The sequence below is a fragment of the Dipodomys ordii genome, unplaced genomic scaffold (genome assembly GCF_000151885.1).
Source record: "Dipodomys ordii isolate 6190 unplaced genomic scaffold, Dord_2.0 Scaffold21, whole genome shotgun sequence".
Lineage (NCBI taxonomy): Eukaryota > Metazoa > Chordata > Mammalia > Rodentia > Heteromyidae > Dipodomys > Dipodomys ordii.
The window spans coordinates 16,638,480-16,647,443 of NW_012267237.1; positions in this window are offsets into that span (position 1 = coordinate 16,638,480).

Below are 8,964 nucleotides of genomic sequence, written 5' to 3' on the forward strand. Positions count from 1 at the left end.
TCTTCATGTGTCTATTGGCCATCCTTCTTTCCTCTTCAGAGAAGTTTCTCTAAGTCTTTAGCCCACTTATTTATTGGGCAGTTGTTTCTTTGAAGATTTGTTGTTGGGGGATTTAATTTTTTGAATTCCAGGTATATTTTAGATATGAGACCCTTGTCCGTTGTATGGCTAGTGAAGAACTTCTCCCAATCCGTGGGCTTTCTATTGATCTTGCTAGCTATGTCCTTTGCCATGCAACCTTTCTTTGATTTGTTGTGTTTCTGCGTCTCTATTAAGAAAATTTCGGCCTGAGCCAAGGAGACCTAGGGTTTCTCCTATTCCATCCTGTAATGTTTTCAGGGTGTCTGCTTTGACTCCGAGGTCTTTGATCCATTTGGAGTTGATTCTGGTGCAGGGTGATATATAAGGATCTAACTCTAGTTTTCTAGAAGTAGTTAACCAATTTTGCCTGCACCATATACTGAAGAGGCTGTCTTTCTTCCATTCTATTTTTAGCTCCCTTATCAAAGATTAGATGGCTATAGGTTTGTAGGTTCATTTCTGGGTTTTCAATTCTATTCCATTGGTCCTGAGGTCTGTTCTTGAGCCAGTACCAAGCTGTTTTGATTACTATGGCTTTATAGTACAGTTTGAAATTTGGTATTGTTATTCCTCCAGCAGTGTTCTTTCTGTTGAGGAGTGTTTTTGCTATTCGGGGTCTTTTATTGCTCCATATGAATTTTTTGGATTGCCTCTTTTATTTCCTTGAAGAATGGGGTTGGAATTTTGATAGGTATCGCATTGAATTTGTAGATAGCCTTGGGAAGTATTGCCATTTTCACGATGTTGATCTTTCCAATCAAGGAGCATGGGAGTTTTTGCCACTTTCTAAGTTCTGTATTGATTTCCTTTTTCAAGATTTTAAAATTTTCATCATAAAGGTCCTTCACGTCTTTGGTAAAACTATAAGTTTATTGTACTGTCTGGTATTCTATTTTTCCTCCTTTGTCATTTTTTTCCCCTTTGTCTTACTCTCTTCTGTCACTGTTTTTTAATGTATATATAACTTGGGTATATATATATATATATATATACAAGTTGTGGCTAAGTTTTTTTTTCAGAGTTTTTCTAACACTTCTGGTGACTTAGTGAGCTCACAATCTCATTTCATCTGTTTCATCTGTTTTGTTTTATTTCTTATTTTTGTTGTTGTTGTTTTTTGTAGATCATCAATTCACTTCATACCATTGACTGTACAGTGTGATTGTTAGTAAGCTTATATGTACTGTATATTTTACAGGCGCCAATATACACATAGGTTCCTTTTCTAAAGTATTTCAACAGTTTATTTACATAATCATCAGTGCTAGCCAAATTGTGAAGCCAAATTGAATAAATACTCCATAATTAGTACAGACAAATGAGTACAGAGTTAATTTATGCAACACATTGTGTTCTTGGCATATGTATTGATGCTCATTTTAAATAACCTCAGTGAATAAAGGTCAAAATAATGGATAGGGAACATGGCTCAAGCACATTCAATCTGGCTAGCAAGGAAACGATTTTGACTTGAATCCTAGTATCTTAAAAAAAAAAGCTCATATTAAGACTTATAAGAGTGTTTCACTTAAGAAATCATCAAGCAACTGGTTTTTTAAAATGCTTACATGTTTGATGTTTTATGAATGGCATTATAGCTAAATGAAGTTTTCAGGGAGTGGGCGATTAACTTACATATTGCTAAGGTAATCAATGGAATATTAGGGGTAATGAATGCAATAAGCAAATGGAGTCAGACATATGTGTTCTATTATCACAAAATTTCTTTTAGCTTCTAAGTATATCATAGAAAAAATAGAATGAAAAAAATACTTCAGCAACGTTAACACCCAAACTCTCTTTTGAAAACTTTGACAAATTTTCACACCATATATATTTTCTCACAGAGCTTCAAGATAAAAATTGTGAAAGTGACCTTTACTTTTATGCTTTTATTTTCTCGATATGCAAGCTTGGATCATCATTTTATGCACTATTTATACTCCTTTTTTATGGAAAAGCTGACCTTTATTGGAATTTGGATATGGACAGAATACAAATGCATAAGTATACTGCATAGAAGCTGGAAAAAATGGGAAATGATAAACAGATGAGGAGAGGGTCCATGAAAGATTTCATGTAAAGGATGTGTTCCAGATTAGTGTGTGGGAAAATCAATTACATTATTTTAGCTTTCCATGCGGCTTTACCACTAATTAAGAATGAATTAAAACAAAGCATGTACATACATGAAATACCCTTGATTGACGAACTGACGTTATGTATGTGATTACAATTATAAAATATTAACTTAAAGTTATACTAAGAAGGTTTACTTGCAAGAAAAATAACATTCCTTTCAAAACTTTGTCATTATAGATCATTACAAATAATGACTGCTGAATTAGCTTTTGTGTCAATAACATAATTTAGCTGACTAAAGTGTTGAATTAAAATAGTTAAAATTAGCAGTGCTAAAATGTTGTTTTGCTCCAAGCTAAAACTCTTCCTAAAATTAAACATTATTTTTAGAGAGATATTTATGTTAGCAGAAATTTTAGATAGATAAAAATTAAATTTATAACTATGATATGGATGGCCTAGGACTGTATCATTCCATTGAAAACTACAAATTTAGTTCATTGATAATAAAAATAAAATATTGTTCTAGAAAGATCCAAGGATGCTTGGAAAAATTATTTATAAAATTTTGTAAAATAATTGTTATGTAAGCATAAGCAGGTTCAGTGAATGTTCTAACTTCCCTTTTGTAAAGTATCGAAAATATCCTGTCTGCCAATACACTTTGTGCTCTCCATGTAATTGATAGCATCTTAGAGATGAAGGTACACACAGCTGTGTAAAAATGGATTCACGCCAGCAAAATAATCTGAACCAACTCACCATGAAAGCAATGGCCATAATGACATTGACTGTGATCTATCAAAGCTGACTAAGTAAACAGCATATACCATGTTCGAATAAGTGCAAACCATAGCTCCTTTGAAATTACCAGCTGCATTTCTTGATCTATTTATTCATCAAGATATCCTAACTAGTATAACCAGAAAGAAAAATAGATGAATAATTTCTCAGCAACTAACTTCTACAGTCTTGCTAATTTAAATTTCACTTTAGATTTTCCCCCACAGAAGAGACCTCTAAAAATGTTATGTGTTTGTTGAACAAAAAAAGTGAAATCACACACAAACAAAATCAAATGCCAAAATACATCTATTTTTAGTGAAAGTGGCCACAATGTAAATTTGAATGAATCACATCATCAAATCATGTTTTTTAGTTTGCCCATCACTATTTTACTGTTAAAAGTTCTATGTTCTTTTATTTAAAATAGTTAAGAAATGTAGAACACTGTGAATAAAGGTGAATTATCTTTATATCCCTTTTCTGATCCTATTTTTTCCAGATTTGTCTGCTATTCATTCACATTTGTCAAATAAATATGACTGATTGCCAAATATAACCAAAATGCTTACCTATAAGTGAAATAGGTACAATATTCTGAGATATAATGGCAATATATTGTTTGTTTGTAAACAAACTTTATTGTTTTGAATCTTTGACTTATCAAACACAAAGCAATAGAGTTGAATACTTATCAGTCTACATAAAATTATTCTAATTTAATTAATTTAATGTATTTATATTATATTCAAGTAGTTGTACAAGGGAATTGCAGTTTGTGAATACTATGCCTCATGATCAATATCATTCCATCAACATTCTCACTCATCCTTCCCCCACCCAATCTTTCCCTCATTCTTCCTAATATTGTAGAATGTACATTCAACTCCTGACTTCATTCTTCCCATCTTCTCTTCATTTGTCTTTCCCTTTCTCCTTGACCCCACCCTATCCCTCTAGAGTACCTGCTTCTTTGAGTTTTCCCTTAAATCTATCATAGGATAATACAGTTGTATATACTTGCATACTATGCAATATTAATAAAGTAAATTTAGCTTCCACATATAGGGGAAAATATGAATCCTTTATCTCTTTTAGCTTGACTTTGTTTTCTTTTTTTTTTTAGGCCCAAGACTGGGGCAAGAAAATATTGTTACAAACAAACAACATATATAAATTTTATCTTTGAGTATTGTACTATTTTAACACTATTTCACTTATATGTAAGCATTTTGACTATATTTGGTAATCAGTCATAGTTATTGGACAGATGCAAATGAATAGTAGACAAATCTGGAAAAATAGAATCAGAAAAGGGATATGAAGATGCCATCTTTATTCATAGTAGTTCTACATCCAGTAACTATTTGAAAACTAACACTAAATTTTTAAAAACATAATAGTGATGTGCAAAACAGAAAACATGATTTGATGATGTGATTCATTCAAATTTACATTGTGGCTACTTTCACTAAAAAGAGCTAGATTTATTTGGCATTTGATTATTTTGTGTGTGTGATTTCCTTTTTTGGTTCAGCAATTTCATGTAATCTTTAGGGTTCTGTTCTGTGGAAGAAATCTAAACTGAAATTTAAATTGGCAAGATTGTAGAAATTGGTTTCTGATAAAACATGTGCTTATTTTTCTGGTAATTTTTAAATAAATTTCTGTCAAAAATAGGAGAAAAGTGATGAAGGAAATATATGGCATTTGTATAACACATACATTTCTTGAGACCTGGACAAATTACCTTGAAATATTAGGACCTGTCACTTTCACTCATTGACTATGTCTCTACCCACTGAGTCAAGCTTCCAACAACCGACATCTTATTTTATTTTATTTTTTATTGTCACAGGTAGTGAGTACATTTCTTCTCAAACTTATTACTTCCTCCCTCTTTTTCTCCCTCTTTGAGTTTTATTTTCCTTTTCATGTTAGTTCTTTAGTTCATTAAGTCCAATAAGTGAATTGAATGAGCGTATTGACTACATGCACTTATTTTCATAATCTGCATTTTTCTTTTTATTCTTGTGATGTATTTAGGTACCTCTTTAAAAAAATTCTCATCTTACATTTTATTTCTGTTCGATTTCAAGTGTGGTTGGTTGGTTTGTTTCTTTAAATTTTCTGTTCTTTGCTTAATTCTGACATTATTATACAAGTATATAGGTTCTAGTTAATTCCGAATGGGCACATTTTCATTTGACAATAAAATCCTGAATATTCATTCTCTAAATGCTAATCTAATCAGGGTAATTGGGGAAGAAGTTAGTGGGTGTGTTGGTATTTTTGCCAAGACCTTACTACCTCAGATTGTAGAGGTAGTGACTGAGTTATTCCTAGTGCTTTATGTGTCCTCTGTCCACCAGTTCAGGTGTTTTTCATGGGAAAAAACAACAACAAACAAACCTACCTATGATTATGTTTCCATGGAGTGACCATTTTTCTATTTTTAAATTTATCCTGTTTATTATAAATATTATAATTTCTCAATATATTTAATGTAAGAATAAAATAGTTCTTACATTTTTTACTGTGTTCTTAAAATTCAAGGTAATCTGTCCAGATTTTTTAAAAAATGTATTATAGAAATGACATATATTTCCTTCATTATATCTTTTCTGTTTTTTTTATCAGAAAATTATAGAATTTACCATGTATGAGATTCCACATATTTAGCATAAAAATAGATATGTTGGAATTTTCTGTTAACAGATCTCAGAGTTGATTCACTGGGCACATATCAAAAATAAAATTGAAATAAAAAAGATAATATAGTTTAGTTCCTGATTATAAATATAATAATATTCTAGGAAACATCATAACTACAAATCTTACAATTCCTTACAAAATAAAATCTAATAGGAATATCATATTTCAACAATCACATAAACATGGCGGGGGCTTGAGTCAAATGCTAAATGTGTTATGTTACAAGATATTCTTGGTTTGACCAATATGTTGATCCCAAACATTCTACAGAAATTAATTACTGTTAACGAAGTTATGGAATATTTTTCCAAGAGCAAATTTAGGACAGTTATAATCAGTAAATGGTGGCTGTGGGGTGGAAGCTATTGAACTTGACCTTTCCATGATAGAAGCAGTAAACTGTATTGCTATAAAATGGCATCAAAATGTTTTTCTTTTCTTTTAAACTTTCTGATGTAACAAAGAATCCCAGGTTCTTTGAATAATGATACACATACAATTGCATGATTTATCCTTGTTATACTTGCTTTTCCCCTTCCTTTGTTTGGTTACAATGAGCCATATTAGCATACTCACAGTCTCTTGGTTTTTTGTACTGACTAGTTTCTCTGCTTAGAATGCCCTCTTCAGAATCACATGACACAGTCCCTCACTGTTCTATCTTCTTGTTGCTGAGGGCTGCCTTAGTATAACTTTGTCAAAACTCCATCCACTTTTAAACTTTTTTTTTCCTTTTGTTCAAGTCATTGTTTTATTTAACAGCATACTCCACTTTTCATAACCCTTTTAAAGTTCATGGAAGCTCACCAAATATTTTACTGAAAATGTGAATGAAGTTTGAAAGCTATGAAATTTGGGTGTGTGTAAGGATCTGGAGCTGGAGTGAAAACTCCAGATTTCAGATCAGAAAGATGTAAGCATAGAAAAATAATTATCTCTTTCATCTATGATGCCACTCAGCAGGAGAACAAAGGCGGGCCGCAAGCTTATGAAGTTGAATGCCTGTCTAGGCTGGCTTATACATGCTTTCAGCAGAAAGGCATTTGCAAGGTTGATGTTTTATGGTAACTTCTAGCCATGCCAATTGATAATTTAGATGTATATTTGCAATGTCTTTCTCAGTGACAGATAGTAAAAATGGATCTGATCTTATAATGTATTTCTTAATTTAATTGTGATATAAATTCTAAAAGAAAGGTCTGGAAAATTTAATGCCACAGGCTAAACTAATCAGGCTTAGTCTGTTCTGACATCACCTGCTTACAGAGCCAGTGATTTAAGTACTGAATAGAAGGTTACATTTAAAGTCATTCCAACTCTCTCACTAATTACTTCCTACTTAGTTTCTAGAGTTAATATTTTTGAAAGTTAAAAAAATAGATAACCTAATCTTAAGGTTTTAATGTCATATTTCTTTTTCTTTGCCGCAAATAAGTGGGTCAAAAACACGTTTTACTTAGCATAAATTTAGTGTCATGTAATTGGCCTAAAACTTTATACCTACCGAAGGTGTTTGATTCATCCAAAAAGAATAAATAAAAAGGTTATATGACTCTAGTGAAATATAAATAATGACTGTTAAAAATACAAATTAGATGAGGTAAAATAAATATTTTAATCTAAAAGACTTAAGTAAATTTAGCTAAATTAAAATGTTAATATAAGAATTATAGAATTAAATATATTACATAGTAAGTAAGTGTATACAGATGCATTAACTGAAATATGATAGATTCAAGGGAGAACTCAAATATTGTAGTTTTTTAGAGAAACAAAGGAGGAGGTAACAATGTTGAACAAGAAATGTATACATTACCTTACTCATGTAACTGTAATCCTTATGTACAGCATATTTACAATAAAATAAAATTTTAAAAAAGAAGTACAAAGACAAAAAAGGGCAAAATCAAAGGTCAACAAAATAAACACAAGGGTGTGAAGACTTAAAACTGGTAGGGCTAGAGGAAAGGGAAAGGGGTAAAGAAATGAAGAGAACAGAGAAAGAATGCCATCAAGAATTCAATGTAAATCCTAAAAAATTAAGAAACATGAGGGAAGGGCAAATCTGGTAGGGATGGATGAAAATTTTGAAAGGTGTGACATTGATCAAGATGCATTTAAATAATAAGTACTACTAAAAAGAAGAAAAGGGAATTAGGAAAATTAAAGTTTAGTTGAAAGTCAAATTAGCATTACTTTGATAAACCAAGTTAATGAAATAGTCATAAAGATATTCATATTGAACATAAGTTCCATGCATGAACCCCATATTCGAGATTTACCCAATATGAGCCATATGGTGTTTTTATAAGTTTGGTAACTGCTTTTGTGGTGATATGGGGATGTAATCCTCAGTTTTAACAAAGTGAGGATCTATTGCCCAGTAATTTTAGAAATACATGTAGTCAGCAATTCGAACTCTTTAGCAAAGAGTTTCCCTCCTCCCTTACATAAAAACTTTGCATACTATATACTTTTCTGACCATTACATATTTTAAAAGTTCATTTATAAAATCCTTAACCCTCCAGGCAAACAAAGAATTGTCACATGATTTCCTTTGAATTGACCTCACACCTCTAATTCTAGCCACTAGGGAGTCTGAGATCTGAAGATAGGCATTCAATCCAGGCAAGAAAATACAATTAGCTATCAAAGAAGCTACAGGTGTAGCTTAAGTGTAGAACACTAGTCTTGAGCAAAAATAAAAACAAAAAGAAAACAAACAAAAAAATCAGTTAGGGACAGTGTCTAGGCCTTGGAATCAAGCTTCAGGATAAGACAAAAAAATTAATTAACTTTATTTATTTATTATTTCAGAAAAAGAAGCTAAAAAACTTGACCTAAGTATAGCATCTGAGTAATGTGTTCCATTCTCTTGCTTGTATAATCCTTTGATTTGGAAGGCTGAGAATGCGAGAATGTGTTTTAATGGCCCCCAGAACATAAAAGTTTACAAGATCCATTTTAAACCATAGTTAGGCTGGCTAACTTGGCTTGTTTCATATCAGTACTTCATTGACAGGCTGAGATCCAGAGGCTAGTTTCCAGGCCTGTGCACCCAGTGAATCAAAGAGACCCTATCTCAAAGGAAGAGCTGCTTATGGTGACGCCTGCCTGTCATTGAGCTGTTTGGGGAAGCCGAGAAAAGAAGACAGATTGCATGAAAGAACCAAGAATTAAGACTCCGTCTCCAAAAGAGTCAAAGCAAACAGGGTTGAAGGCATGGCTGATCAGTAGAGTACTTGCCAGCCAAGTGCAAGAGCCCAAGTCCCTCACCCCGTCTCTCCCCCTCCCCTTTCCCC